Genomic DNA, 7,519 nt, shown 5'->3' on the forward strand with positions numbered 1-7,519 from the left:
GCACCTTGTCGTGCATCCACAGATGCATCTCGAGCAGGTCCAGGGAGGTGATCCTCCCCCTCTATGTGGCACTGGTCAGGCCGCAGCTGGAGTACTGCGTCCAGTTCTGGGCGCCGCACTTCAGGAGGGATGTGGACAACATGGAGAGGGTCCAGAGGAGGCCACTCGCATGATCAGGGCAGCAGGGCAGGCCCTACGAGGAGAGGCGACGGGACCTGAACCTGTTCAGCCTCCACAAGAGAAGGCTGAGAGGGGATCTGGTGGCCACCTATAAACTGGCCAAGGGGGTCCAGCATGCATTGGGAGAGTCCCTGTTCCCCCGAGCACTGCCAGGAGTAACTAGGAATAATGGCCACAAGTTGACTGAGAGTAGGTTCAGGCTAGACATCAGGAGGTGCTACTTCACAGTCAGGGCAGCTGTGATCTGGAATCAGTTTCCAAGTGAAGTGGTGCTCACTTCTACCTTGGGGGTCTTCAAAAGGAGGCTAGACAGTCACCTAGCTGGGGTCATTTGATCCCAGCATTCATTCCTGCCCAGGGCGGGGGGTCAGACTTGATGATCTTCTCAGGTCCCTTCCGACCCTACCTACTATGAAACCCTAACAACTATGAAAAAGTCTACAGACATAACTTGGGCATGGTTACCTTTTTCAGTCTTGTTTGTATTCCCATGGTTGGAATTTTGCTCTTGCCTGTAACGGCAGTAGGACTGAGGCCCAAAGACCACTCCATTACTCTCACAGACCAGTCCTGTTTTTTTACTGTAGGTGCCCTCTTGTCCCTGTGTTATGCTTTACCATTTCATGACTGTGAGCTCATCTCTTCTATTCTTTCCAAAATGCTGGTGTGCACAGAGAAGCAGTGTGGTCTAATCAGAGAAGCTGGCACCCATTCTCAACTCTGCCACCAGCCAGCTATGACTTTGGACAAGGTTTCTCAGTGCTTCTGTTTCTCCTGCAGCCCTTTTGTCTATTGTGTTTAAATGATAAGGTCTTTGCAGTAAGGCCTCATCACAACTTGCATTAAGTGATCTGCTTTGTCAGCTGAGCCTTTGCACACTACTGCACTGCAATTAGTACTAACTAGCACAAGTATGCTTAATGATTATTGCTTTTTGCACCTGCCTGTCCTATGCATTATTAGCAAGTTGACAACTTACAGATGTATTAAGGTGCACAACTTAAGGTCTTCTCTGCCTTTGTATTGCACAAACAAAGGAAGCATAGAAGTAAAGGTAATGTGGGGACGTCTCAAGTCAAAACATATATTGGGTTAAAAAGCTATAGTTCCATACTCCTCAAAGCTCTCCAAATGAAAAGCTCCATTGTCTGTGAAGCCACTTCTCTTGCTCAGTGATTTTACCCTCTCATAAAATGAAAATGCAATTGATACATTTAGAACTGAACTGAGTAGCTATACATATCCTCCAAAAGTGGGGGGAGGTCTGATCAATGCTTTTGACCATCTCTTTCATTTCATAGAATCATAGAAAATTTGGGTTGCAAGGGACCTCAGCAACTACATCATCAGAGCCGAGGCCCCAGCTACATCATCAGAGCCAAGGCTTTGTCCAGCCGGGTCTTCAAAACCTCAAAGGATGGAGACTCCACCACCTCTCTGGGTGACCTGTTCCAGTTCTTGACTATCCTCTTAGTGAGAAAGGTTTTTTTCCTAATATCTAACCTCAACTTCCCTTGTTGCAACTTGAGACCATTTCCATGGGACTGTGAAGATGCCCGTCAACCAGACTTTCCATCCAAGGTATGATCGTGTATTCCAGCCCAGCAGGGTTGGAGCCAACCTGCCAAGGGGGGCTCAAGGTAGCAAGCCAAATAATACTAATAACCAGGATGAGAAGGACATTGATGTTGCCTTATTTGATCATGCCGCAAAGCATTTTTAGATATGCACCAGGAAAAAAAAGAATCATTGAGTATTCACTGAAAACCAGGAGGAAAGAAACTATCCAGATTCCCTTTGCCATCCTATCCCCCTGTTGATTGTGTCATCAATATCTACTCCACCACACAAAAACCTGTTTCTTGTATGGGCTTTGGAGCAGACAAAACACACAGCAGCCGGCAGCATTTCAGCACCACCCAGTGGCAGATCAGCATCATGAGGTACAATCACACGTTTTCTCTGTTACAGACACATGTACTACAGAGCGAGCCCCCTTAAAGCTAGTGAAGTGCAAACCGAGGAGGACTTTGGCCTTTCCCTAGTGCTTACACTTTCAGGAATAGTCCTGTGGTGAACCACTTAGAGAAATGCAACATTCGATGGCAGTGAAGCAATATAAGACTAATTTAAATAAAATGGAAAATGGGGAAGGTCCACCCGCAGTATAAAACGTGCACATTTTCCACTTCAGTAATTTAAAGGATGTTTTCTTAAGTACACTTGTGTTTCTTTATTACAAGAGGAGATGTAGGCTGAGGTCTTCAAAAACAACGTTGCGGTGAAGTTCCATTATCTTCCTAAGGATGTGAGGTGCTTTCAGAAGGTTTCCCAGGGAAATTTACCGTTTTGATTAAATAGTCACGTATTAGTCAGGTCTGATCCTCCCACTACCTGAGGTGAGGAAAAGTTGCTGAATGAGACCCCGGTGAATAGGGAACAGCAAACCTGGGTATCATTAAGCTTTTATATGGTAAGAACATTTCACTAAGCCTCTTACAGTATAGCACATAAATGAATTGCAGCTGCAAAATATAAAAGAGTTTTCATATCATTATTCCAGCATCTTCTCCAACCTGCTCAGTAGCTCTGCTCCAATATAAACCTTGCTGAAGTGGAGTCTACAATTGCCAAGGTATGTATATTATAAATTACCTACTTGTTGCTAAATTATTTATAAGCGTTAAGCAACATTATCCTCTGTAACATATGGTTCTAGGATAAAAGCACAGAAAGAGAGAGAGAGAGAGAGAGAGAGAGAGAGAGATAAGATTGAACATTTTTTCATTCCTGGAAAATTATTTTAGCATCAGAGAGGAATTCTACCCTTTCTTTACCGAACAATCATCTCAGGTAGCCACAGCCCCTCATCTTACAAGGTATTGACCCATGAAAAGCTAGCAGCCAAAAGAAAAAGAGAAATCAAAGCAGACGTCTGAGTAGATGCATATTGAGTAGCACAGAATTATTTATGCAGTAGAGAGAGAGAGATAAAACAATGGAAAGGAGCAACATAATTAAATCCCAGTAGCAGCCTCCCATTGAACTCCAGCATCCCAGGATATATCAGCTACAATAAGACACCCAGGGCCAGAGGATTGTGCACACACATGCCTCTCTTTAGCCATGGAAATGCAAGGTCTCTCATACCCCAAGGCAGTGCCATAATCCCTGGGCTATTTACTTTTAGGGTCCCCATTCCCATGAAAATCTCCAGAAGGGATTGGCTTCACCCTGATGCAGAAGGGGAAACCTTCTGAAAACTTGAAGCCTTGAGATGATGGGGTGGTGGCTTCCTGCCCAGCCCCCATCTGCTCTAACTGGGTTTCTTAAGACAAGCCTTGGCCCCTGCTTTGTTCCCTACTCATGCTCATGCATTTGAATTTGGCACGCTAAGTCAGAAACTCTGGAGCAGCACATTCTTCATACCTGCCATGGGGCAAAAGGGCCCGAAGCCCTGTCGTCCACCCCTCCGGTAGGGCTGAGGACAAGCGCTCAGCTCCATCGCTGGGGAAGCCTCCATGCCCCCGAGGGCAAGGGTCAGACATGCACCTACCCTTTGCACTCACCACCTGGGCAGACTGCCTGTAAATAATTTATTCCCTTATCATGCCCTCCCTCAGCCCCTTGACGAATTGTGCTCTGTTAGTATATATTATGATGACCCTAATCTCTGAAGGTCATCAAAAATGACAGAAAATTACACATGCACTTGGCTGATTTAATAAGCCAAGTCTGTGGAGGGTCACACTAGACACTTTGTTATTCACGACCTTGAGGTTCTAATTTCTTAAGTGATAATGAGATGTAGCCTACACATTTTACAGCCAAGTGTGTGGTAATGGAGAGAGAGTCTTTTCACCTCGGGAAGCTTTACTCTAATTTAATACATAACAACCAGAAAATGATCTTGGATTTCACACCTTCTCAGTGTGATCTGTATTTCTGCTGTAACCACGCAGCGCGCTCTCAGTTAGGTAGAGCTCCTGATTTCTTTTTCCCCAGACAGACTCCCTGTTTCAGAAGTTGTCACTAATGACTGTAACGAAGAGCTCCCTGGATATTGATAGAGTAACCGAACCTACCCGGAGGAGATTAGACGTAACGATGACCTCTGCCCTTCTCTCACGGCCCAACCTCTTTTATGAATGGGCTAATTTGTAAAGCGCCATGTGCTCACATCAGCATTACGGAGGTGTGCCACCCAACACTTGCACAACTAGCTCAGCAGAATCTCCCTCACCATCTTATTTTATCCCCCCCACCCCCCCCAGCCACTGACTTGATACCCACACAACAAGCAATGTGTCCACATGCTGCTGTTTGCCAGCCTTGGGTGTGCAAAGGGGAGCTGTGATGGATCTGAAAAGCAAGACCCATTAAATATTTCCCAAATGATTTATAAACCCAAGTGGAAGAGGCAGGAAACCGCTCCGGGAATCACACCCCTGCCGTTATCATAAACAGGTGCAAATCACTCCAGCACAGTCATTCGCCTAATTACTAAGCAGTGGGGCATGTTACATGGGTCAGCGTATAATGATCCTCACTCCAGCATGTGGGCATGTAACACGTTGACCTTATCTTCTGCAGGACACCAGGCGATTTCAGCAAACCAGGACTTTCCTGTAGAGTGGCTGCCACTTGAAGCAATAGGTCCCAGGCAGCCAGGTCAGCCAAGTAATAGTGAGGACAGAGGAAACCATCCCCTTCTTTGTCTTCTCTACTTCCTCCTTTCCTATTAGTGTCCCACCTCCCAGGCCACAGGTTGGGAAGTGACCTCCCAAGTCATAGGATGCATTCCCTTGCCATCATTGGCACTGCATATTCCCCTCATGTAGCTTAATGAAGCGGGATCTTTAAACACATTTTTCCTTCACATGCTCATACTGGAAAGAGACAGCAAAACCTCCCTCTCCAAGCGATTTCTTCTCATTTCCAACCTAAACAATGTCATAGCCAGGCAGTGGCCACCTGCTCTTGTACACTGGTGCTCTACACCACTGCACATGTAGCTTTAAACATTCCCCACGTCTGCTGAAAATACTTTGCCTGATACATCCTCAGATCGCATTTGCCATTTCCACAGCTGTTTTACCCTGATGGTTCCTAATCTCCCATTATTTCCAACCGGTGAGCTCCCAGCTTAAAGCAGAAACTACTACTAGTATGAACTTGAGGATTTTGTCTCATCTCTAGTACTCCAGTGCTCAAGGTCATCCTGCTCTTGTAACAATATTCTTTTTCTCCTCGATACTGATGATGTCTCTCCTCTTTGGGCATCTGGTGCATTTCATTAGCACAATCCTACTCTTTGTGCCTTGCTTAGCAATGGAAATATTAAAGAAGATCGGTCTCAAGAACAGCCCTTGAGGAACTCCATTAATAACCCTCCTTCAGCCTGATACTTGTGCTTTCAACATCACCTATTATCACATTCCTTACCATAAGATTCTGGTAATAATCTTAATATTTCCTCACGTGGCACCATATCCAATGCTTCAATAATGTCCAGAGAGATAAGATCTACTGTTTTTTACCCTTGCCTTAACATTTTTTCCTCTATAATTGATTTTTTAAAAATCTCTCAGGCTAATCTGATGTGATCTGCTTTTGATAAACCCATGTTTCACACTATCCCTTCTTCCATTTACCTCCATGCTTTAAATTACCCTCCCCCCTCCCTCCCCAAAGCCTGACATGCAGCTGAGGTTAGACTAACAGGTCTTTAGTAGCCCAGATCCCCTTCCCTCTACCCCTTCCCCACTCTTCAGTAGAGGTACCACTTTTGCTAGAATTTCTTGTTTTATAGCAATCTCCACACAGTATTATAAAAAGGGGCCATACCACATGCAGGTCATGCACAGCTTTGCTCATCACTCACAGAGATCAGCAGATATTGTGGACAATGTCTGCAGCACTTGGCAAGCAGTTCAGCTGAAAATGAGAAAACGGGAAAGCACATGCATTTCCCAGTGGACCAGCATGCAGTAAAGCAAAAACAATTACAAAGAAGGGTGCTTTGTGCTGCTGCTATATACATAAGTTGAAAAACAATTGTTTTTAAATGGTCATCAGGAACTTTTCTTTTCTTTTTTTAAAGGACAGGATCAAGCTCTGTCCAAGCTTCCTTTCTGTAATTGCATGTTACTAGACCTGTAGTCAGGTGAATAGGTAGTTTTTTTGGATTGACAAAGAAGCCCTTGAGCAAGCATGTTTGTCAAATGTATTTGACCAGTGCCAACTTCTTTCATGTTGTGGAAAGATTTGTCTGACACTTTTGGTTGCTTTTTCTGTTCTTCCTTTTACTTCCATTAGACAATGAGAAGAAAAGTAAAAGGAAATGGGGGGAAATGCCTCTATAAAGTTTGAGCAAGTTGAATTTTGATTTTCTCCAGATCCACTAAGCAGTACTTTTATCCCAATTTTGTACATGTAAAATCATACCCAAAAACATGGCTTTCATGGTCTTTTTTCCAGCTCTTCTGTGATCTGTTCAGAAATATATTTATTCAGCAACAAGCAAATGAGACTGAAACATGGAAGCGGACCTTATTACTGAGTTAAGAAGTCATATTCAGATCTCAGTTTGGACGAAAGTCGCCCCTTGTCCTCTCTGCCTCTTTCACAGTAAGTACAATTGTTTTCTTCTTGCGAAGTTGTTATCTGCAACCTATAAAAAGGCCAAAGACATTTGAGGAGTACACAAGTATATAAGTTGGAGGGCCTGCTTTGAACAGATCTCTTCAAATGCTTTGAGAGTGACCCCTTGCTAGCAAACAGCACTCGTATACCTATACGCATCTGCAAAACCAGTGCAGTATGGGCCTCAGCCTCTCCTAGATGTGCTTCTGCAAGAGATTTGCTTGTGTGAATGCCTTACAGATAGTTTCAACAGGAGTGCTGGAAGATGGCATGTCTTAGATACATGGGTATCATCATTGCCACGTCCATCACCGACCTCACCCGTTGCATCTCCCACCATGCAAACTCATGGAATATAAATCCAGAAGGGAGCACTGGATCCCCTGATCTGAACATCTGCCTATTGCAGGTCAGTGCAGTCACCCAGTCACCCTTGTTTGGAGCCCAATGTTTGGTTTTGGTGAAAGTACACCCCCCAGGGAGCCCCTCCCCAATCATACTGAAACATGCACCACTGCTCTTGATCATTTGTTCAAATGGGTATTGGCCCTGAACACCCCAAAAAACAAAACCCAAAAACTCCATGGTACTTATCTTAGTGCTCCTTTCTTCAAAATCATGGAAACAGCAACATTTTAGCTTGCCTGCCCTTCAAGCTAGGGATTTTTTTCATTGTGCCTTGCATCAATGCCAG

General features: G+C 44.6%; 1 long non-coding RNA gene across 1 annotated transcript; it reads left to right on the forward strand.

Annotated features, from left to right (window-relative positions):
* The first annotated feature begins 2,421 nt into the window (after positions 1-2,421).
* LOC109299416 lies at positions 2,422-7,194 on the forward strand. Its single transcript, XR_002097824.1, has 3 exons — positions 2,422-2,579; positions 2,744-2,815; positions 6,661-7,194. It is a non-coding gene; the product is annotated as an uncharacterized LOC109299416 (long non-coding RNA).
* Positions 7,195-7,519: the final 325 nt, after the last annotated feature.

Source organism: Gavialis gangeticus, unplaced genomic scaffold, assembly GCF_001723915.1.
Source record: "Gavialis gangeticus isolate Ggan-Ray unplaced genomic scaffold, GavGan_comp1, whole genome shotgun sequence".
NCBI lineage: Eukaryota > Metazoa > Chordata > Crocodylia > Gavialidae > Gavialis > Gavialis gangeticus.